The sequence below is a fragment of the Anas acuta genome, chromosome 3 (assembly GCF_963932015.1).
Source record: "Anas acuta chromosome 3, bAnaAcu1.1, whole genome shotgun sequence".
NCBI classification, from domain to species: domain Eukaryota; kingdom Metazoa; phylum Chordata; class Aves; order Anseriformes; family Anatidae; genus Anas; species Anas acuta.
In genome coordinates, this window is record NC_088981.1 from 114,733,834 (window position 1) to 114,756,327 (window position 22,494).

General features: G+C 45.1%; 2 long non-coding RNA genes across 3 annotated transcripts; one reads left to right on the top strand and one right to left on the bottom strand.

The window, feature by feature from the left end:
• LOC137853118 (uncharacterized) lies at window positions 1-8,914 on the bottom strand. Of its 2 annotated transcripts, XR_011094255.1 has the most exons (4): window positions 8,802-8,914; window positions 5,746-5,867; window positions 4,730-4,792; window positions 1-546 (listed from the first exon to the last, which is right to left on the bottom strand). It is a non-coding gene; the product is annotated as an uncharacterized lncRNA (long non-coding RNA). The 2 variants fall into 2 exon arrangements; XR_011094256.1 differs by lacking the exons at window positions 4,730-4,792; window positions 5,746-5,867; window positions 8,802-8,914 and adding an exon at window positions 934-1,868.
• Window positions 8,915-9,030: 116 nt separating this feature from the next.
• LOC137854892 (uncharacterized) lies at window positions 9,031-21,276 on the top strand. The gene is made up of 2 exons (XR_011095442.1): window positions 9,031-9,673; window positions 15,698-21,276. It is a non-coding gene; the product is annotated as an uncharacterized lncRNA (long non-coding RNA).
• Window positions 21,277-22,494: the final 1,218 nt, after the last annotated feature.

Sequence of the window (22,494 nt, forward strand, 5' to 3'; positions counted from 1 at the left end):
TTGTTTTGTTTTGTTTCCCCCCCTGCAATCTCACAAAGCCAATGCATTTTCATTTATATTTACAGCCTGTAACTGAGCTGCCTGACTGCTCCTGGTTCATTTTGCTAGCCGATCTGAAACAGGCTTAACTCTTTCCTTTGAGAGAAAAAGTGTCAGTGCTTCCAGGAGCCTTTCTGCATGTCTTTACAGGGTCACGTTTCAGCACGATAAAACCCTGTTGAAGTTGTTCCCATAGCTACTCTCGCTGCATTTTAAACAGTCGACGAACTTCTTTAAATACTAAATTTATTGCCAATGCAGCTGCTTTAATGACAGGTTTGAGGCTTCTTTAGTTTCAAGGTTCAGTGTGTTTCGGCTCGTGTCCCCTGTGGTCCCATGGGTCGCCGAGGGGATGGAGTCGCCCAGCCGCCTGCCCGCGGCAGATGCTGGAGCCCAGGGATGCAGGAGGCAGCTGGGTAAGGAGAAACCAGCACCTTGCCGTGGATTTTCCTGCTGTGGTGTTGGGCTTTTTGGCATGCTGAAGGGGCTCTCCAGCTTCCATGGGACCTGCAAGGCCAGGGAAGTAAAAGGTCAAGGCCAGTTCATGGCCCCATCACAGCTGAGAAGGTATCCTAGATACAGAACCGTGGCTGTAAGGAGAAAATGCAACTTCCATTGAAGTACTGTCAAAAAAATCCTGGTACTGAGGTCTTCCCAGAGACATTCCTCTTCTGGGCTACTCATAGACACCACCTCGTTCACGTTTCCCACCAAGCAGAGCTCTGTCGCAGTGTGATGGACCACCGCTCCCTCGGTCTCTGTGTTAGGGGGCTCTTCCTCCTGCTAACAATATTACCCAGGAAAGGCCACGGCCCCGTTGTGTTTGCTGCTCTGCAACTACAGGACACAAGACAGAATGTATAAAAAAACAGAGACAAAGACACACAACCCCACCTGACTTTGGGAAATGGGAATTGTGCCCATAGGAGAACTGCGCAGGTAGGACGAGCAGCCCAGAGGTGACATTCCCCATGGAAATCAAGAGATGTCACTTTGCTAGAAGCAATGTCCCAGGGAAAGTCTATGGAGGCGACACTGCAGACTAAAGCCAGGGCATTTGCTTAGATAAACAGCTGGTAGCAGATTGGGTTTCCAAATCAAGCTGCAATTCAGCACCTACTGAGCTTCATCCATCATTAGTCTTTCATTAGGAAGCTTGTTCTTGGCCTGGCTCCCCAAGTCCCAGGGGAATGATTCAGGCAAACGCCAACTCCACCGCTGTGTCCAGCAGTCTCCATTCTTCCACCCATTCCTACCCTCGTGGCAAGGCAGAAGCCCAATTATTTCTCATTTTAATATGAAATCCCTTCTGTTCAATGAGTTTTCATTTTAAACGCGTCCGCCACCCCGTCCCCTCCGTCCCCACTCCCCGTGTCTAAGCAGGGGGAACAGGTGGAACAGCTGACCCTGGCGAATGAAAGGAGAGCACAGTTTCACTCTCTTCACCCCTTTCTCACAGGCTGCCCCTGCTGTCGGTGATCCCCGAGCCCCCGGGGACTGGGGATTTGTGTGTATTAGTCACATGAAAGAGCAGAGCCTGCAGCAGGCTGCTCCCGGGCTTTGCTTCACCTCGAGACAAGAGAATGTCTTGCCACTGGATTTCTCAGGGCTGGAATCAAGTGACACTTTTTTTTTTTTTTTCTTTCTGTTTGACTTGCACAAATTGGCTTCTATGTAAAATGTGTTATGGATGTGACTTAAAAAAAAAATAACAGCTTACTATGATCCCAGTTGTGCAGGGAAGTGTGTAAAGCTGGCCATTTAATAGTAGCTGAAAAGCTGAAATCTTTTTCTGTCATCAGATCTTTGGGGTGGAAATTGGTCTCGTTCACCTCGCTGCACAGCCTGTCATCACACAGAGGGTTTGGGCAGTCTTAATAGTCCCTCTCAGTCCTAAATCTCCTAATTTGATATCACACAACAAACTGCAAGTGGAAACTCCACTAAGGTGGATTCATATTTATGTACCCATCAGTGAGCCACATCTTGGGGACACTTTCCTTCTTTTGGGATTAAAACCACAAACTCGTGGAAGTCTCACAGATGAACACCAATCCTGCACAACCACAAGAAAGCAACACAGGAATGCCAATAACTTTAAGTTTGCTCTGCATTGCTGATGTCTAAGAAAAGAGATGTCACCATAGTCTGTTTAACCTTGGCTTTTATGGACATGCTAGAGTCATTATCCTGCCCCAAGGTACAGCTCTCAGCTGTCTCTGGTTGCCAGAAGCCATGGGACCACCACATCAGCTAAACAGCAGCAGTTATACTTTGAGCAAACAGTTTTACACCCCATCCATCAAAAGCAAAGCCATTTTAGAAGTATTTCAGGCACTTGAACACATGATGGAGCTCTGCTTATGTGATCACAGTCAGCTCATGCCTAAGAGAAAGCCATGAGCATCTTCAGGCATGTCCCTGAAAGCAGAGGGAAAGATCCAGTCCCACCAGGCAGGGGCAATAACATGTCTCTGTGGATGAGAAAATAAAGAAAAAAATGCCTTGCCTGTTGGCACAAGTGCCCTGACCATTGGTACAACTACAGGACGCATTTGGTAGCTGCACATTGCTTTTCTCTCAAATTAAGGTTTAAATAATATTTTTGGGTTCCATTATGACCCAAAGTACCTGCTATCACTACTGCTGTGATCAGCCATCACCAAGATGAGATGATAAAATAAAGTATTTCAATTAAATATTCAGATAAAATATTTCATACAGATCTTTTCTCCCCAGCCAAGGGTGCAGTGAAGCATCACCGTGGTTCATCTTAGCTCTGCTTAGTTGCTCATGTCCAGAGAAAGAAAGAAAATAATCAAAACCAAATACCTATAAATCATTTTTGAATTAAATCCTCAATTTGTTTTTCCAAACAAAAAAAATAACCTTCTTTCATACTTCCTTCTCTTTTCCTGCTTGTGCTCAGAGGGTCTTCAAAAACTGCTTGAATCCAGCAAGAAACCATCCCCTACCCTATCTTAAAAAAACACAAAGTCAAAGCACAACAAGATTTTTTTTCCCCAGCCTTTCACACTGCAAGAGACCTAAATACCCAGGTATTCACACAGCTCAGCTGAAGCCATCCTTGTGTTTTGCTGTACAAACACATCGACACGAGGAAGAAACACGAAACATGAAATAGAGGACAGGAGCACACAGGTGGGATGCTCGCCGTGATGTGCATGTCTTAATGCTTTAATTCAGAAGCTTTGCATGATTAAAAGGAGGTGTCACTTCCTTCCCCAAATATTCACCCCCTGGAAACAAGTCCATCCCCTTGTTCTGAGGGAGGGTGGCTCATGCGATTCAATAAGACACTTTTCAGGCAGTTGTAAATTGCATTTTCCAGCACCGTATGCATGTGTACGGGGGGAGGGCTGTTAAAAATAAAAGTGCCAGTGTTCCTGCTGTCAGCCCGCTACCCACCTGTTCCTCTTTTAGCCCAAACGCGTCCACCTCTGACCCTGCTGCGGGACCGAGGCTCTTGCAAAGCTGTGCCCCCAACCCCTCGCTCCCCCTGCTGTCCCCAGCAGCTGTATAAACCTCAAGGGCAACAGCTGGGGGCCAGGGCTGAATTCTCCATCCAGCACTGGGCACCCACTGGGCTCCAAGCCACTGGTCTGCTGGTGGGGACTCTTTATGAGAGTTGGACGAAGTTTGGAGAGGTCTGCGTTGCCTGATTTAACCCCCCAGGGTCATAAATCCAGTTCAATTAGTTCTCAAGACATGTTGTTAGCGTAGGGTACTAATTTGGTAATTGTCTTCCCCAAGGGAGCTCAGCTGGTGTCGCCTTGGGGATCTGCTCTGGGTGCTGTGACCCTAATGGGCTCCAAAGCTCTTCACAGCCTCAAAGGTGGAAGGGGAGAAGAGGCAGAGAAATACTACCGAGTGCTGGACAAAGCCCAGAAAATGCCTGAAACTTGCTGGAAGGATTTTTCCATCCTCCAGAAGTCAGCGGCAGTCCTGCCTTCAGAAAGACAAAGATGCGAGGTTAATGCACCAGTGCATGTGAGTGTCTGCCCCACGGGCTGTTTTCCAGACCCTGGCATGGACTTGGACCTCGGTGAGATCCTTAATCTGTTTAATTGTAAAAGCACCAGTTGGATGGGATTGAAACTTTACCCTGTCCTTATCCTGTCTGAAGACGTACCAGCACTTAATGCTCCCCCAGGACCTTTTGTCCTGCCTTGAAGGCAGACAGAGCTGTCCTGCGTGCAAAGACCTCCCTGTGCAGAGGAGAAGGAGGCAGGAACCCACTCTTTCTATTCCAATAAGAACAAATTAAGGTAGTCAAAACTGTACAGCCCAGCAGAGTCCTGCAGGTCGGTGGGACAGTGGCTTTCTGGCTTGGGCAAAGGCTAGAGAGAGAGGTCCGGATGCTGCAGTAAGGGCTTGGTCCTGCAGCAAGGCAGCTTCCATGGTGCAGCTACCTGCATCAGGTGAGAGGAGCAAAGAAATGAAGTCTGTTTTCTTCCCAGCAGTCTTGCCTGACTAAAGGGTGGCCTCAGAAATCTCTCTTCTCTCTTGTTTGAATTCAAAAAGTATTTGGAGACCTGAAGTGATAACTCCACTGATTGGGACTGGGTGCCCTAAGAGGTGCATTTACCTGGATCGCTGGTTCTCTTGCTAGCTGTGTCCCAGATTTACAGGGGACCAGAAGAATTCACTTAACCTCTTCAAGACTTACCTATCAATATGGACAGCAGCAGGTGTAATACGAGATTAATGACATTTTGGATCCTCCATGAGTCTGTGAAGGTGATAAATATCTCATTAGCCATTTTCCCCTCATTAGTCCCAAACCAAAATCAGATGACATCCTCAATGTTTTCTGCATTATTATTAGCTTTGTTACCTTTACCACATCTGTGCCCACAGCTGGATAACATCTTGCTGTTTGCATAACTCTCTGTAGTCTGTTTGAACTTTGATTTCACAAGAAGCAATTGGGCCAAAAGGCCTCTTGATGTGATATCAAGCTGATGGAGCTGGGAATTATACTTCAAATCCCATTGACTCGGAAACCTCTAGTAGAGGAAACAAGTAATGCTTGTAACACAAATTACTGGCACGGCTGAGGACCTGGGAGCCTCTGTAGCCTTTCTCTGTTCAAACACATTCCAGCAGAACCCAACCCAGATGCCTCCAGAATGAACATGCCAACAAACCATGGTTCAGAAGACTTTGCTGGGAGATAAATTGAGTATTGGGTGCAAACTGGGATATTTCTTGGCCTTTTTCTGGAGATTCCTGCCTGCTCCCATCCCTTAGGAATGGACATTTGGAGTTGAAGCTCTGATTGCTAGCATTGGACAGATCATATCCATTGGCTGTACCAGGCCAAGGCTGAAGAGGTCAGCAACTTGATCTTGCTATCAACTAACCCAAAAACAACACTAAATATCAAGCTGAGACCCTAAGATTGGGCATATCCCTGCAGGAGAGGATTTAATTTCTGTATCCAGGCCATAAACATTCCAGCTTGAAGAAGCCTTGCTCACTCTGGAGTCCATCCCCATCACCTTCCCTCCCAGGCCCCGTGCAGACAGGCTCCCCCACCCAACCCCTCTCCAGCTCCATCAGCTGTCACCGGCCCACATTCCTGCAGGACTCCCAGAATTGGCAGCCCTGGACATCTGCTCTTTTCCACCCCCGCAAATATGCAAGCAGGTGTGAGGCACCACAACTTCCCTTGTTCCTCACCATTTTTACCCGGGCAGTGTGAATGAAGGCACAGCCAGAAGGGCAGATGCTCTGCCCCACTCCATCCTCCTTGTATCCCTCCAGGAAACGTAGAGAAGTGAAAATGAATCTCTCCACCACCACTGAAGTAAGACAAGAAAAGATGAATCTTACATCTTTTTTGCCTGGACATAATTCCCTCATAATTTTAACAGGGACTCCACACTAATGAGAAAAATTAGAAGAATCTTGGTGCAGTGCTGCACGCAGTTACAAAGAAGTATCTGGAGCACGTGCTTCTTAGGTCAGTAAAGCTACACAACAATGCACAAAATAAATACCAGTCATATTATTGTCACATTTAAAGGACCCTCAGTGAAGACATTCTGAAGAATAGCAGTTGTTAGTGAAGACCAAGATAGAAAAAAGAGAATTTTTCACTCCTCATGGTGATTTCCTCCAACCAGACAGGCTACAAGTGATGATAGGCTCTACAGGGTTACAGTGTTAAAGAAACTAAGGTGGCAAAATGACATTACTATCCTAGCATCAGCCAGGTGTACCAGAATTACCAATGGTTTCTGTACCAGAATTACCAATGGTATCTTTACAAAATTGATCCAGATTTTAGCCCCCCATCATCAGCACAGAGGGAATTGGGCTGAGCCCCCTCCCCAGCCATCTCATGCAGCGTGAGTGATATTTTAGGGGAAAAAAAGAAAAAGCAAATAAAAGGAAAGAAAAAAAAAAAAAGAAAGAAAAAGAAAAAGAAAAAAAAAAAAAAAAAGAAGCTTCTATTTTGCACTAAAAGTTTAATCTGGCAAGTGTGTGCAGTGCACCAGGGCAGTGGGTTTGGAGGGAGAGCCCCCTTGCAGTAAGGAAGAGGCTGATGCCCTTTAGGGAATTCAGGCCAGCCAGGGATAATCTAATGAGCAGATGGGTCCATGAGGGATCCCTAAACTAAATTGCTGCTCCTGATATCACTAAAAGATGTATCAGTAGTTCTACTTTTTGCAACTTTCTTGTGGCTGCAGAAGTCAAGTGCTGAGCTTGTGCTTTCCTGGGAACACCAGCTGCCAGCCTGGCCTCGTGAAACCTGGCCATGCCCCTAGGCACCAGCACCTTTCAGTGACACCCAACCCCACCCGTGACACCAAACCCCACTGTCTGAGACTGAGAAAGGAGGTGGTGACCTTCTCTCTCTGTCCAAAATCTGCCAGGCGTTAGAGGAGAGAGTTTGTCAGCCACCCAAACATATTTTTTCCATGGAAAGCACTACAGCTGCATTTCAAAAAGCAGGCTGGAAAGGATGCTGAGCCCATGGGGAAACCAAAATGAGGGCCTGAAAAGAGAACACAATGCAAATATGAAGCAGTAACATTTGTCCTCCCATTTCTCCCATGTCTTCCAAGAGCAAATCCCAAAGGGAAAAATCTTGAGCACAAACCATGGAGCATTGTTGACAAGCAACACCAAGGACAGTTTGCATTGAATGGCAGGAGCTCTGGTAATTTATTCTCATTGCTAAGGGGGGAAAATGCTCCTTCACAATCTTATCTTCACAGAGCTGGTCAAAGAAACAGAAGTAGACAGTAGTTTTCCTACTATCCAAGATATTTCAAGCACAGGAAAAATGTTTAGAGAAAATATTAGTGTTTTCAAGTTGCATAGTTACGTATGATTGTGAACTCAAAAAAAAAAATTATGTCGTTTTGTTTTTTAAAGCTGGAACAACCAAGGAACAAGGGGCCATGGTTGTATCAGATATTACTGGACCAATGCCATGACTGGACCAATGCCATGTACCTCGCTAAGTGGCTTCTCTTAGTTTCACATTTTCTTCCCTGTTTTCTTTTTCCTTTTCTTTTTCTTTTTCATTCTGTCTCATGTTGGAATTTGGAAACATCCTCAACTTTCTCAAAGTTTAAAGAAGCAAATTCAAAAATGTTATTTTGCTCCTTATTGTCAGATTCCTATGAGACCTAAACCAAGGTACCCTTAAAACTATATAATACCACTTTTTTCCCTACATTTTCCACCAAAAATCAATGCTTAATGTCATTTTTCTTGAGTGGGGGAAAAAATACTTTTAAAGTGCACTCAGAAATTTATCAAGGAAACTTATCAGTAGAAGGAAACCAGTAGTAGGATGGGAGGGAAAAAAATAGGATTTATAGCAAAAAAAGGGGAGCAAAAAGACTGCCTGAGCCAGTAATGTCTTAAAGTAGATGGAACAGGACCAGAAAAAACTGCCAGGTGTAGGAACCCAACTGTCTGTGCTGCAGGAATGCCCCAGTGTGATTTTGGCTGAGACAGCTATTCTGTCCCCAGCATTTTCCAGGCACCATTCAGGAGTTTGCATGGGACACAATGTCTCCCAGCAAGCAGCTGGATGCAGTTTTGGAGGTTAAAAGGCTTTAATACTGCCAACGTGGGCCGTTTGGCATCAAGGCCAGGGAACTGCGCCAGTCCTGGTCGATTTAATTTAGGCACAGCATAAAGGGTGTGATTTTTTAAGTACTTGCTTTGCCATAAATTCCTTCCAAGAACTCATGCACATCATCCTGTGCCTCAGTTTCCCAGCCATAAAGCACAAATTTCAATTGCACTAGCCTCTCCCAGGGTGGGATGAGGACCTAAGAGGCCCCCAGAGGCTCTCAGACACCACGTTAATAGCATCTGCCAGACAGGAGATTTGTTAAAACCTCTCTGCAAGCATCCACTGATACAAATGGTTTCATTTTCATTCTCCCGGGGATGTTATTCTTTAAACAGACCTCACATGGAGGAACAGAGAAAGCAATGATAATTATCTGTGTACATCTAAAGACACCAACATGGGGAGGACCCATGTATCCATGTGTTCATATTCCTGGCTCTACCTGCGGAACCTGGAAAAAGGTTGAGCTCAGCCCCCACTATCAAACCCCAATTTCTGCAAGGTCCCAGCTCCTCCTGTCCACATCCACAAGCACAGGAGCTGTACCAGGATTTAGACCACCTCCATATCCTTTTCCACCTTCTGCATCAACCCTCTGGCCATTAAAATATTAAACCCATGTACTTGCAATAAACACCTCTGTTCTCAGACTGAGAGACGGAACCGAGCCGTAGCACAGAGTCACCCATCGTCAAAAAGGGATAAAATTAAGACGTGCCCTCCCAGCACGGGACAGCTGAAGCGATGTCACTCAACATGCTGTCAGCACGGTGATTGAGGTGGACAGGAGGGCTGGGACCAGCCACAGGCTGTAAAGGACACAGGCAGGTGGGAGGACGTGGCGATGGGGTGGGCTGGCCCGGGGGTAGGCGATACAAAAGGGACCGTGCTGGCAGGGAGCAAGAGGGGATGGCAGGAGAGCGTTTTGGGGGACAGCAATGCAGGGAGGGGATGAAAGACCAGGAGGATGTGTGTGAAGAGCAAATGATGCCAGGGCTGCAGATAGCTGGTCTGCCCTGTGCAGGATGAGACAGCAATGCTGGTGGAAATTCCTTAGCAATAGAAGTAGCTATTAGGGAGTTGAAAGGATGCTTAATGCAAGGTAGGGGAAATGAGCCCAGGCAGTATAAAACTGAGCGAGAGGTGGGGAAATTAACACAAATGTCTCTAGGGAGAAGGAAAAAATAGAAGCTGTGGTAAAGAGGAGAGGGGGAATTGCCTATGTCCCCATGCTAATCAGCATGAGGGGTCAGTAGTTTAAGCTGCTGTGAGTGCTTTTTTAGCCTCAGCCTTTGCTAAGGGACTCTTCAGCAACCCAAAGCATAGGCCACGTGCTGGACAGCATTTCTGACCACATCAGCTCCTGTTTCCTTGGGGAAACCTTGATGAGGAGGAAGACAGCCCACGCTGAAGATGCCAGCCCAGGTGGCACTGGTGGCACAGGGCACAGGGAAGCGATGCAGGACCCAGGAGATGCGGATGAAGAAACCAGCTGCTGCTTTGCTGAAGGTAACGTCTGAGTTATTTTTCTTCTTGCAATATCTCCTAGTGCATGAGAACTGCTGGTATTTATGACCAAGCCTAGAAAGCACAGGCAAAATGCAACGCCATGCATCCAGCATTGTGCAAAGCATTTTATAGGAACATAAGGAGTTCTGGGCAGGGCAGACGTTCCCTCCACTGGAGCCTGGCTAAGGCTGGGACTTCCCTCCAGCCCTCTGCAACATGAGGACAACCATTTATACAAAAATCTTTTCTAGGAACAGTGCTTAAATGCATAGATTTTTATTTTTTTCCCTACAAATCCCTACCTGGACAGTATGGCTGATTGGGCAATGCAGGAGTCTCACGCAGCACGATCAAGTAGCTCCTGCAAGAAGTTTCCCTTGAAAGTGCTCTTGTTGAGGCTCTTGGCCATGGAAAGATGACAGCAAGGGACGTGTGTGATTCTCAGGAACATCTTCAAAAACGGGGGGTTGGTTTCCAAGTGTGGAAGAGCTGGCACCTGGTGACCTGTTGGCCTTGGCCTACAAGGCGGCCCTGAGGAGGGCTGTGGGGTCCCACTGGGCAGTGTAGGCCACAGGGGCCATGACAGCTCTGCAGCCTCTGATCGCTCCCCAGGAGGCACTCAGAATGGTATCCTGGTGTGATCAACTCCTTCCAGTGGAGGTCACCTTCTGATTTTAACTCTCACCTTTAAATAATTGGTCTACAACAAGATTGCACTGCTGCCAAAGCTGTTTGTTAGACTGTGCCATGTCCACGCACTTTTTTATCTATCACCCCAGAATCATTATTAGATATTAAGTGCTTTCTCCAGGTCACAAGTAGAAAGGAGGAGTATGGGCATGCAAAGGCCCAAATTTGTCCCATTTACCCCTAGGCCCTTAAGGGAGGAGTCTGAGTGAGGACCACAGTCAATGCTGGCTCCTTTTGGACCCTCTCCTGGGCCCTCTCTGTGGGTCCCTGCCCTCACTGGGTGGCTGTTCCTTGTATTTCCAGCCCGGTATGGTGTCAGGTATTTTAATTGGGAATGCATAATTCAAGCTGTTGAGAGCCCAGCATGCGTTCATCCTCCTCTCAGTTCATCTCTTCTCATCTCAACACATCCCACATTGGGAGGAGCTCACCAAAAAGGGAACATGAGAAGTGGACTGTGCCCTCCTCCCCAGGACTGCATCCTTCACACCCCCTCTCAAAGCATGCCTTTATGCCCCCTGGCTTTTGGGAGAACGCTCTGAGCTGGGAAGGTGTCATGATAGGAGTTGATAAAAAAAAAATCCCCGTCCCAGTCTTGGATACAGAGAGAAGATGAGGGAGATGCCCCACCTATTCAAGTCAGCAGCAAGAATCCTATCAGCTTCATGAGGGACAGTTACCCTTAATTGCATTCAAAATATGAGAAAAAAGGGAAAACTAAGGCGCAAGGCAGGCTGTGCTGAACTTTTCTGGCCCTTGCTACAGGCTTGCCAGGTTGCCTGAGGAAAACTACTTTGCCTCCATGCCTTAGTTTCCCCACTTGGTGAATAAGCTTTGCTTAAGAGCAGGCATTTGGCTCCAGTGCAAAGGGTCGGACTGGCTAAACAAAATTTTATGGGGCTAAGCCAGATCCAAGACATAGGAGCATTGCATATCAAACCAGATAAAGCAGAAAATGTAACATCAAGAACTACATTACTGTATTTTTATACTGAGTTTGAAGTGGTAGAAAATTGAACAAGGACATGAGTAAGACAGACAGCAACATTGCCACTGGTGATTCTGACACAGCCTTGCTGAATAACCTCGGGCAACTCATTTATTAGCTTCTATAGCTCTTATTCTGTTTAGTACTTCCCTTTTTAAGACTTTACATATATGCTATCTAGGACTAGGTGTTTCAGTGGTGCTCATTGAGGCTTGGTTCCCACTGACTCCAGGCAGAGGGCTCATTCCCTGTTAAAAGGCCCTGGCTCTGGGTAGCCAAAAGATAAAACTCAAAGACCTGGCAGGAGCTGAGCCTTTGGGAACTGTGTGAAAGAATCAGAGCTCAGCTCATCCCTGAAAGAGCTGAGACAAAGAGATGGAGCCTCAGATTTCCCTTAAAAAGCAGTGAAGGAGATGCGTGGCTTGTGGAGCAAACTCAAAAAACTCTGAGATAGTGTCATGAAACCCCACCAGAGATCAAAAAGGGCAGGCATACAAACCACCTTCAAAACCCATGTGCCTAAATGTAGTCTTTGTCTAGACAGGCAATATTTTGCAGACAGATGCGAATTTGCTTTGCTGAGTTTTATGCTTCCTGGATGCTGTGGTTTGGACAGTGTTTAGATGAAACCAATTAGTCTTGCTGCACAAATATACCCTTTAGGCACCTAGTTTGACTAAAATGTTAACTGATTTGCCCATGGTCATACAGAAAAATTGCAAGAGAGACAAGAAAAGGCTCTACATGGGTTGTTGCCTCATGCAAAGTGCCTTTTGGTGTAGATAGGGGGATAATTAGAATCACAGAATATCCTGAGTTGGAAGGGATCCACAAGGATCATTGAGTCCAACTCCTGAGAGAATTAGGAGGGCAAATTGTAATCATGCAAGGGTTGAGAGGGTAAGCAAAGATTAGGCAAACATTAGGAAAAGTAAGCAAAAGGATTAAGGAGAGAGACCTCAACCCCTTTTAAGTCTTAGGTTGGCTTTTTTTTCCCCATTTTTGCTCAATGGGAGTAGATGACATCAACCTATTCTGTTGGCACTGCTGTCACATCAACACATCTCACCGTGCACGTACATGTAGACAGAGAAGTGAAAGCCTGAGCAGCCTCCATCCTTCCAGCAACAACTGCTGCTGGGGAAGCATTCAGCATGCAATCCACGGTGGAAAAAGAAACTTGACAACGAGCCCAGATGAGCGAGTGCCTGAATGCCAGGCGTATTAGGGAGCACGTTTTGAGAGTATCGCCTGCCCTCCCATCCTCAGAAGCAAATCGTCTCATTCGCAGCCACCCTTGGAGGACAGCTGTCCCATTCTTTCCTCCTTCTCCTCCTCACACCAGTCAGGGACAGATGTGGCCCTGGATATGCCTCATATGATTGGGTTACCCTCAGCGGCTCAAAAAGGCATGATCTGCTGGCTTAGTTTGCATGTCTGCTGCTCACAATGAATATAGTTTTCCTGGGTAGTCAGGAAGAAAGATGATGGCTCTAAATGGATGCATTTATACCCCATATGCTCCCTTCATTGCAGACTTTGGTTGCCATTCTTGTGAGACTTTCATACTGTGTATATGTCCCATTCAGCTCCTTAACTTTTAGTAACATCTGTAATTTCCAAATTGATGCTTTTTCATTCTACCTTTTGTTGTTTTTGTTTTTTTTGTTTGTTTGTTTGTTTCTTTGTTTCTTCATTTCTTTGTTTTGTTTTTCTTTCTGTTTGTATGTCTTTAATCTTGCAAGAGTGTGGAAAATCCATCCTACTAAACCTCTACTGCAACAGTCCTAGTTCATTCAAGTAACTTAAATTACAAGAGCTTGGTCAAAATAGGTTTTAGCATTATGAATATTTTCCCATTTATACCTGTGTAAGTTTTTTGTGGTACACAAAGTGTACCAGACTAATGTATATAAATAAGGAATATTTGCCTGCCTACATGCTTGGGGTCAAGAATCTCCCAAGAGACGAGGTTAGTTTTATCTCTAATCGCTCTGAATCCACTATCTAGTCCCAGAATGTCTACAATCATTTGATATAGGCTTATATGTATGTGAAGTTAAGAACATGCTGCCAGTCAATAGCTACAAAAAACCCTTACAATTTATAGAAGGATGATGTATTTTCCATATTACAATATTCATCTATGCAAAACATCTTTCCTTTAGGACTCTTCAGCTCAGTTCAGAAAAAAAAAAAAGGATCAAGGAAAGCCTTCAGAAAGAAGTGATCTTGGGTGAGAGCTGCTAGTCTTTCCTGTGAGGACACAGGAGTTAAGCTTAGCAAAAATCAGAAATCAAAATAAAAGGTTTGATCAAGAGGATTGCTGCCCATAGAGCAATGAGAATTTTCTTTCCTTTTCTTTACTACTTGATTTCTATAGCTTTCTCCTCTTATCTAGAATTTTGGAATAGAACTATGAATTTTGTTGATATCATTTCCTTCCCTATTTCCTAGATAGAAAATTTCCATTTTCCATTACAGCCTACAGGAATGGGACTCCTCTCTCTCCTGCCCTCAGTGTCTGCTAGGTTAAGAGTCTGGCCTCCTACTCCAGACCATGATGTGTGTGTCCCTTTCCCTTTGCTGTGCCTCAGTTTCCCTGTCTGACACCTACTGGGACAGATTTGCATTTAACAACTTCTGTGCAAATGGAATGCAAATCAAGAAATCTGGGGTCAAAGCCATAATCATCACTTTGCAACCCTAAATCAAATTTATTTGGCAAGAATACCATTTTCCCTTAAAGGAGAAAATCTCAGGAGAATATACCGTTGTTGCAGTAAATCCTATTGCAGTCTTGTTTGCAGCCTCAAATATGTAGCACAGAGATTAAAAAATAATAATAATAAAATTGGTTCTATCTACCAGATCAATTGTTTATGACCAAGAATAATAAAAAGACATACAAATGTCCACGAGGACAAGAGGTTTACCCTAATGTCAGCAAGGCCCAGCTTCCTCACCTCTTCTGAGTCAAAAACCTGAGCCAAAAGATCAAGAACGTTTTACTGAGGGTCTTTTTAACAGGTGTGTTGCACATGGTATAAAAACCTCTATTTAATGCAAATGCAGACACCATTCCTGATCCTGTGGACTTTTAAGCAGCATTTTCTCTGGGTGCGTGACTCATCTCTCTCTAAAACTTGCATTCATTTGTTTAATCAGTTACTGACTTTAATGAAGTAATAATGCCTGAGTATGCGAAATTCTCTGCCATGAACCTTTCTAGAAATCACAAAGGAAGGTCTTTATCTTGCCTTAAAACAAACAAGCAACCTCTCCCCTAAAAACCACCCATCTGTCACTGAAGTCAGTAAGTGCTGTTATATGAGGAAAATGACTTCAAGCAGTATCTATATCAGAATCACAAAGTTTTTAACAAAATTAAAAATAAACCGTTCCTAGACTCAACAGCCTCTTAATCTACAGATGATAAAAGACAATAATGTTGTACCATAGAAGAGTTTATTATTTATTCTTATGAGTGTTGCCAATTCTGCTTGCAGAAATCTGACGGATTGCAGCTAGTTAAAGGGGTGCAGCTATTTCATTGTTTCACGACATAAAAATGTAGGTTACTAACCAGTTCAGCTCCAACTGAGCATGAGGATTAGAAATGCCATGAGATGGACTTCCATTCTAAACCCTCGTATAGGCATAAATCATGAAACAGCACAGACTTTCTGAGTAGAGGACAGGGAGATAAAGTAAGGGCAGAAAAAGCAAGCTGTGTGCATGCAAGGTACAAAAAAAAAAAATTTAAATCAGTAATGTCAGATATTGGGAGGCATTGCACAAGAGACGATTTCTGAACAGCATCACGCAGTGGCATGCCCTCTCTCTAGAGTCTGCCATTAAAGTGTCTTTGGGTTTCCTCCAAGGCTTGGGGCCATTCCCATCTTGATTTTCATGCTTTTCATCATCTGAGATTGTTCCTTAGTCTTCTAGCTCCTTTCACAGCATGGTTGAGGTTGGAGACACTTCATGGTCCATCTGGTCCAACCCCCTGCTCAAGCAGGGCCACCTACAGCAGGACCACGTCCATGTGGTTGTATATCACTAGTTTGGTTACCTCCTTCCTCTTCTCCATCCTCATCCACATTTCCACTTGGAAGACCATCTTTGTGAACCTGGTGCATGGACAAACCAATTCCAAGTAGCTGTTTCCACACATGGCTCCCCATAGCTCCCCTTGTCCAGCCCACATGCCACCCCACTGAGGATGAGAGGGCACAACAGCCCCAGACCTATGCTTGGTAAAGTTGTGGGAAAGGTTGGACAACGATGCCAGACCATTGAGAGCAAGTGCTGGTTCATAATCTCCTCCAATGTCCCACTTACAGCAGGTCCTGCTTCCTCCAGCACCAGGGTGCTCTGAATTTCACTTCTAGTCATCAATTTTATCATCAAACATAATAAATCCATCCATATGTCCTGACCTCTGTGCCCTGACAGATTCCTCTCAAAGGTGCACCAGGACAAGACACAAGCTGTAACACAAAAAATTTCAATTAGTTTCCAGGCTTTTTACCATGACGGTGGTCAAACTATGGGGCAGGGACCCCAACAGGCTGAGGCACCTCCATCCTTAGAGAGATTCAAACTCAACTGGACATGGTGCTGAGCAACCTGACCCAAGCAGAATCTGCTTTGAGCAAAGAGATGGACAAGAGGCTTCCAGAGGTCCCTTCCAACCTAAATGACTGTGACTCAATGGCTTAAAAGCTCATTTCTGAAGAGCCAGGCTGTGCTCCAGTGTGTTGCTGTCTGTTTTTTATGGTGTTGTCTACTTGGCCAAGTAGCTCTCCAGGCCAGGGACTGTCTCGCTGTGTTTGTATGAGCAGCTGATCTTCTCAGTTAAGACCTCAACACTCTGCCTTGGTACCAACAGTAATAATGAAGTAAAAGGCAAAGACATATTCTGTCACCTCTCACTTGTGTGACTTTTTTTTTTACAGCATGCTGTAGTTTTTCAGAATTTCAGGTGTATCAGAACAAGTCCAAGACACATCCAGGGTGCACGTCCATGCACACAAAGACTCTAGCCTATGGCACTGCCCAGTGGCACAAACAGGAGCACTTGCAAATGATAACCACCAGAAAAGCTGAAAATATACCTCCAAAACATCCAGAACTGACTGAGGGCACCAGAGAAAAGTCAGTATTTTTGTGCTCCCACTGCTTTTCCCAAGAGAAGGCAGACCACCAGCTCTGAAACCCGCCTGAGGAGCGACACTACCTCTTCAGGAGTGGAGGGTGGGCAGCTGTCCTGCTGCTCCCAGGTCTCAAGCCGGACTTCTCTTATGAGATGACATGCTTCTTTATATCCCCATATGGACTAGGCTGCTATGGAATGTAAGGAAGTGTGTGGTTTCAGGGAGACATCGCCAGTGTCATCTGCTTCCAGCTACTGCGAGGAGTCAAACGCTTTTCTGTGTCTGCATTTTATTTGAATTTGACGTTGTTCACAAAGTCAGGCATTATATTCACTCTGCAGTGCCAGTGGAAAGTACACAGGGATCTGCAAATCTCAAAAAGTCCCAAGTTCATTCCAATATGACACCAAAGATGTATCCTGCATGAACTTTTCCAGCAAATCACCTATCTGAATAGATTTGGGCTCCTGAACAAAATGTTTACACTGTCCCAGAAGAGCATTTCAAAGGGATTTTGAGTATCACTACATCCCAGATAGGCTCAGTAATTGCCATCCGTTCTCAACTGGTGGAAAATGCTTTGGGTTTAGTGACATGGAGAAAGAATTACATGGCTCTGGATAGTAATTTCCTGCCAGGAGTGAGGATTATGTGTGAGCAATCCAGAACTCAGTGACAAAACTCTCCTCCCTACCCCCAGTAATTCATAACAAGGTCCTCAGGAATGGGGTTAAAATGAATGTTATGGGTGTAGGATTTTCTGTGCTGGATTGATTGAGACAAATTCAGCACCCTGTCCCTCTGGAACTATTGGCATCACAGCACAGCAGCAGACAGACAGAGCAGGATGGGTTATAGAGAAATTTGCCTCCTATCTGATGCCATGGAGCAAAGCAGGCACGCAGCCTTTTCAAAAACAATGCACTTTCTTTTCTTAAATTTGTATTATTATAGCTCAGGATGTTCACTCTATATGCACAAATGTCTCATCCTCTTCTTTGCTCTAATGATGCTGCATTGCAATGAGGTCAGTATATTTTGGGGGAGCTGCAAGACTGCATCCAGGACAGCCTGGAGATATCCTAGATATCCTGAGTACCCCATTACATAGAGCTGAAGAGCTCACACCATTTCTGATACATTACCTTACTCCTCTATGAGTGAAATACTCATAATTTAAAGCAAAGTTTACTCACAACTTTTCAATGTTTGTTTTAAGAAAGCATCTAGGAAATCATTTGAGGCTATGCAGCAATAGGAACTGTTGTTAACATTATTGTCCAGGTATGGAAAGGTTTTCAGACCCTTATTTCCCATGGGAAATCATCAGAATTCTGCCCCAAAATGCACTCAACTGACCTGGTCTACTTAAAAGCTTAAGGACATGTCTACACTGCAGTGATTGATGCTCACAGCTTAATTTTAACCAGGCAATGAGTGGTACTGCCAGCAGGCAGATCTAGTAACACAGCAAATTCACACCCATGCATTTGCCCAGCTTCCAGGCAAGTTGTGTAGTTCAGCAGGCCACACTCTGCTGTAGGCAATACTGGAGCCAGCAAACTTTAGTCACTGCGCTTATATTCCTTGCCCTCATACTCTGCAGAGGTGTTGGCATCTAGGAGTCCAAGTTTCACCAACTACATCACCTGTCCTCAAATCAAGTGGAAAAAAAAAAAATGATTGTCCAGCTCATTCATCTTCTTAAATAGATGGTCATCATAAAACCTTCCCCCTAAGAATGGCCTGGATGTGCCAGTCCTAAATCGAGTTTGGGAACTGCTAGGGTCAGTGCTAGTCGAGGCAAGTCAAAACTGTGCCAACAGCTGTGCTCAACACAGCAGAAACCACTGAGTTCCTGTGCTTGTATCTCAGCACTATTTAGTATACCAATATAGACCTTGAAACCAATGACATTTATGTTCCTCAGTCACCAAGATGCTTTGCAAAATTTCGGTCTGAATCAAAATGAAGGTTTCTGCATCTGACCCAAGCCCTGTGGTCTCCTAGATGTATAATTTAGGAAGCTGCTTATCAAGCATTATTTCAACATACACTTTCTCTATAGATTTAATGCTTAGGATATGAAGAATACTTTAGAAAAGAAACACAGTAGAGGAAAATGACCCTTTTTTCTTTAATGGTAACAACTGCCACACGAGGGAATAAATCCCGACCTCTGTTTTCTCCCTGGCTTTGTGCCACCCATAAAACAACACTGTTCAGTAACTTGGGAACACTAAGCAATAAATCCATACAATATGGACCTTCAGAGCATTTTTCTCCCGGTCACTTCAGTCCAGAGAAGGCAACAAAATGAGGCAAAAATTCCCTGTGGTCCTGAGCAGGTCACGCCTAGATGATTTTACCAAAGGCAGGAGTCCGCACCAGATTCACCTTAATTTTCAGCACCTACAGTGAAACCTGTACATATGCACACTCAGTTGCCAGCTGAACCCGTCTCTACTCTTGACCAACTGCATAAATTTGGGTTTTAAATCTGGATCCCACCCCTCATTTACTCCCTGCAGCTGTCCCCGGCCCCACAGCACGCGCCTGTCCCACGGGGTCCTACAGCCAGCGTCAGCTCCCGCAGCACGGCGTGAGCCAGGATTAAGTTACGGGAACACTTGCAAGGACACACGAGAAGAAATAACGCAGGGTAATTGTGCAGACATGGGGCTAAGGTTTAGGAAAGCTTCTAGCCTGGACAGGAGTCAAGGGCACTGTTTTAACCCCTGCTTAAAAAAACTAAAACATCCTTCAAATGATTTTCTGCACCCAGACCTGAAGGTAAAATTATTAAATTGCTTAAGGATAAGTCTAATTCTTTCTTGCTGCCATCAGTCTTGCAGCAGTCTAGTGTTGATGAGAGAATGCATAAAGTGAATTTTGTAGCTAAATGTTTGCCTTGCCAAGGCAGCAAGGTGGATGTCTCCATAGGGAATACGAAGTTTATGTTGCTGGTGTTTTCTTTGCTAATGAATAACCCTGATGGAGCAAAGGGAAAGCCCGAAGAAAGCAGAGGAATCCTGAGGTTACACAGGTTAATATCGCTCCCAGCTCTGGGTACGGAAAGAAAATTGGAGGAAAAAAATAAATAAATAAAAAATCCCTCCTAATTTAAATATTTTTCAGAGAACAAAATGTACCAACCCCCTGACAAACCGCACGCACATGGAAAGGGGCCATGCTGAGGGCTGGAAAAATGCTGCTTTTGTCCTGTTTGGAAGCTGCCCCGCCGCCTGGGGTCTCCTGCAGCTGTCCCCTTGCCCAGGCTCCCAGGTACAGCTGGGGGCTCGGGGCGGCTCTCTGAAAGTGATGCCTGAGTGACAACCAGCAGGTGACCTCCCTTCAATGGACAAAGGAGGCATCTTTCCTCCCTTCCTCCCTCCAGCTTTTCATTATTATTTTTTTTTTCTGAAGAGGGAGAAGAAGGAAAAATGGGGAGAGAGGAAGCAGCTGTATGAAGAGCAGGCTTCAAACACATGTTGCTGTGACTCAGGGTGGGCAAACACCCAACCCCCGACCTTCAGAGGACTTTCCTCATTACCCAGGTCCAAATTCATGAGATGGAATTCATGTGGACCAGAGTCCTAATCCTAAAACAAGCAATGAAGCACCTGGATAGGAACCTAAGTTGGCTTCTGCTGCTTAGCCCCATCCTTAAGCCCCACTGACTTATCATTTAGGGAGAAATTCACCCAGGTCTATACGACCACCCAGCAGCACGAACCTTGTGCAGGGACCAGTTCTCAGCCAAAATCAATGTGCCCAAAGTCATCTAAGGTGGAAAGCAGACTGAAACAGAGCTCTCCTGTGCTGGTGTCCTCAGCTGCATCACCTCCTGGCTCTCCACGTGGCCGCTGGCACCAGTGCCCCTCTCTAACCTGTCTGATTCCCCTCGCAGGTGAGGCACATCGAAGCCAAGCGGGTTACGTGGTCAGGAGCTATGCTCTGCTCTGGCTGGTCAAACGGAACCAAGCCCGTCTTCCTCGGAGGTTTGGTCCCCTTCAACCAGCTATAGCAGTGTTGAAAACATCCAGCCGGGAAGGCGTCCCTCCTGCATCTCAGCTCGACCCTGCTGGCCTTGCCTCCTGCACGGACCTGCTTCCCCTCTGAAGAGCTCTGGAGGTACAACTGGGAGGAGGAGGATGAGCCAACAAAAAGGTTTGGGATAGGTTTCTGTTTTACTAAGCATCACTGCAAGAATGCTTGCCCCAGCAAGGTTCACATGCCTTTACCTGCTCCAGTATAACCACAAACCCAAAATATCATGTACAAGGTTTGCTGGCTCTGCAACATTCAGTTGGTTTCGAAGTCCATGTGAATCTCCAGCATCCTCATGTACCACCTTTTTCATCTCCCTCCCCTATCAAACACGCATCCGCATCCTCCCCTCTGCTGAGCACTGCGAGCGATTTGTATTTAAAATTCAAATAAATAAATAGATAAATAAATTTCAGAAAGAACGAGGGTAATATATAAAGTGCACTGTGTCCCTGTGTCACTTCTTCCTTACTTAATGCAAAAAGGAGCTAGGAAAAAAAAAAAATGTAATCTATACTTCAAAGGCTTGTGACTTGCGGGAAGCAACACATCAGTTATCCCATAGCCACTTAGGCCACCACACACCTATCACCTCATTCATCCTTGTGCAAGGTATCTTCTGAATCTTCCCACCCACACCACATTGCAGCAACTGAAGAAAAAAAAAGTGAAATGGCATAAAAGCAGCTTTGCTGGCAGGGCCAGAGAAAAAGAAAGAGGATAAGAAAAAGAAAAAGAAAGAGGATGAGAAAAAAGAAAGAGGATAAGAAAAGGAAAAGGAAAAGGAAAAGGAAAAGGAAAAGGAAAAGGAAAAGGAAAAGGAAAAGGAAAAGGAAAAGGAAAAGGAAAAGGAAAAGGAAAAGGAAAAGGAAAAGGAAAAGGAAAAGATGAATAAAAATGAAAGCAAGAAGGAAAGGAAAGGAAAGGAAAGGAAAGGAAAGGAAAGGAAAGGAAAGGAAAGGAAAGGAAAGGAAAGGAAAGGAAAGGAAAGGAAAGGAAAGGAAAGGAAAGGAAAGGAAAGGAAAGGAAAGGAAAGGAAAGGAAAGGAAAGGAAAGGAAAGGAAAGGAAAGGAAAGGAAAGGAAAGGAAAGGAAAGGAAAGGAAAGGAAAGGAAAGGAAAGGAAAGGAAAGGAAAGGAAAGGAAAGGAAAGGAAAGGAAAGGAAAGGAAAGGAAAGGAAAGGAAAGGAAAGGAAAGGAAAGGAAAGAAGAAAAGTTGTTCTCTTCAGACCCCAACAGATGTTCTCCTTCTAAGTGTTTCTGCAGCACAGCTGCCAGTTCTCTTCCTCCCACCCAATCTCAATCACTCTTAATACAACAACTGCCAGCATTGCTCAGACCTGGACACATACCAAAACACATCCACCACCACCATGCTGCAAGTCAGCAACTCACTTGTCAAACACCGGGGAATTCACAGACCCCAGGATTGATGCTGAGCAGAAAACAAGCCCATCGGCTTCTCTGGGAGAGTGAGGGGAAAGGTATAGGTGAATTCACAAGTTGTCCTCTTAGATTTGGTGGTGTTAAGCTTTGGTCTTTCGTAGGCTTCTACAACACCCGTATATTTTGAAGGATGGTTTGGGAGAAGGCAGCATAGATCCCTTACAGGATGCACACATACATTTCCATTCAAACTCCACTCACACTTGCTGCTTCTGTTGTTGTCCTCTACTCCTTCGTGTCCTTGTGTGTGCTGAATGCTCACATCCTTAAAAACACAGGATAATTTAGAACCGGGGATTACACTGCCTGTGCATCCCTAGACACGGGATGACACTGCTGCACTCTTGCCTCCATACAAAGAGGCAAGAAGCGTGGGTGTTGTATGGGTTTCCTGAAACTACTGAATCCAAAACTTGTAGTAAATTCAGGTCATGAGACAAATGTTTTTCCAAGACAGCCAGGTTTCCTTCTCACACTGGGTACGCAATTC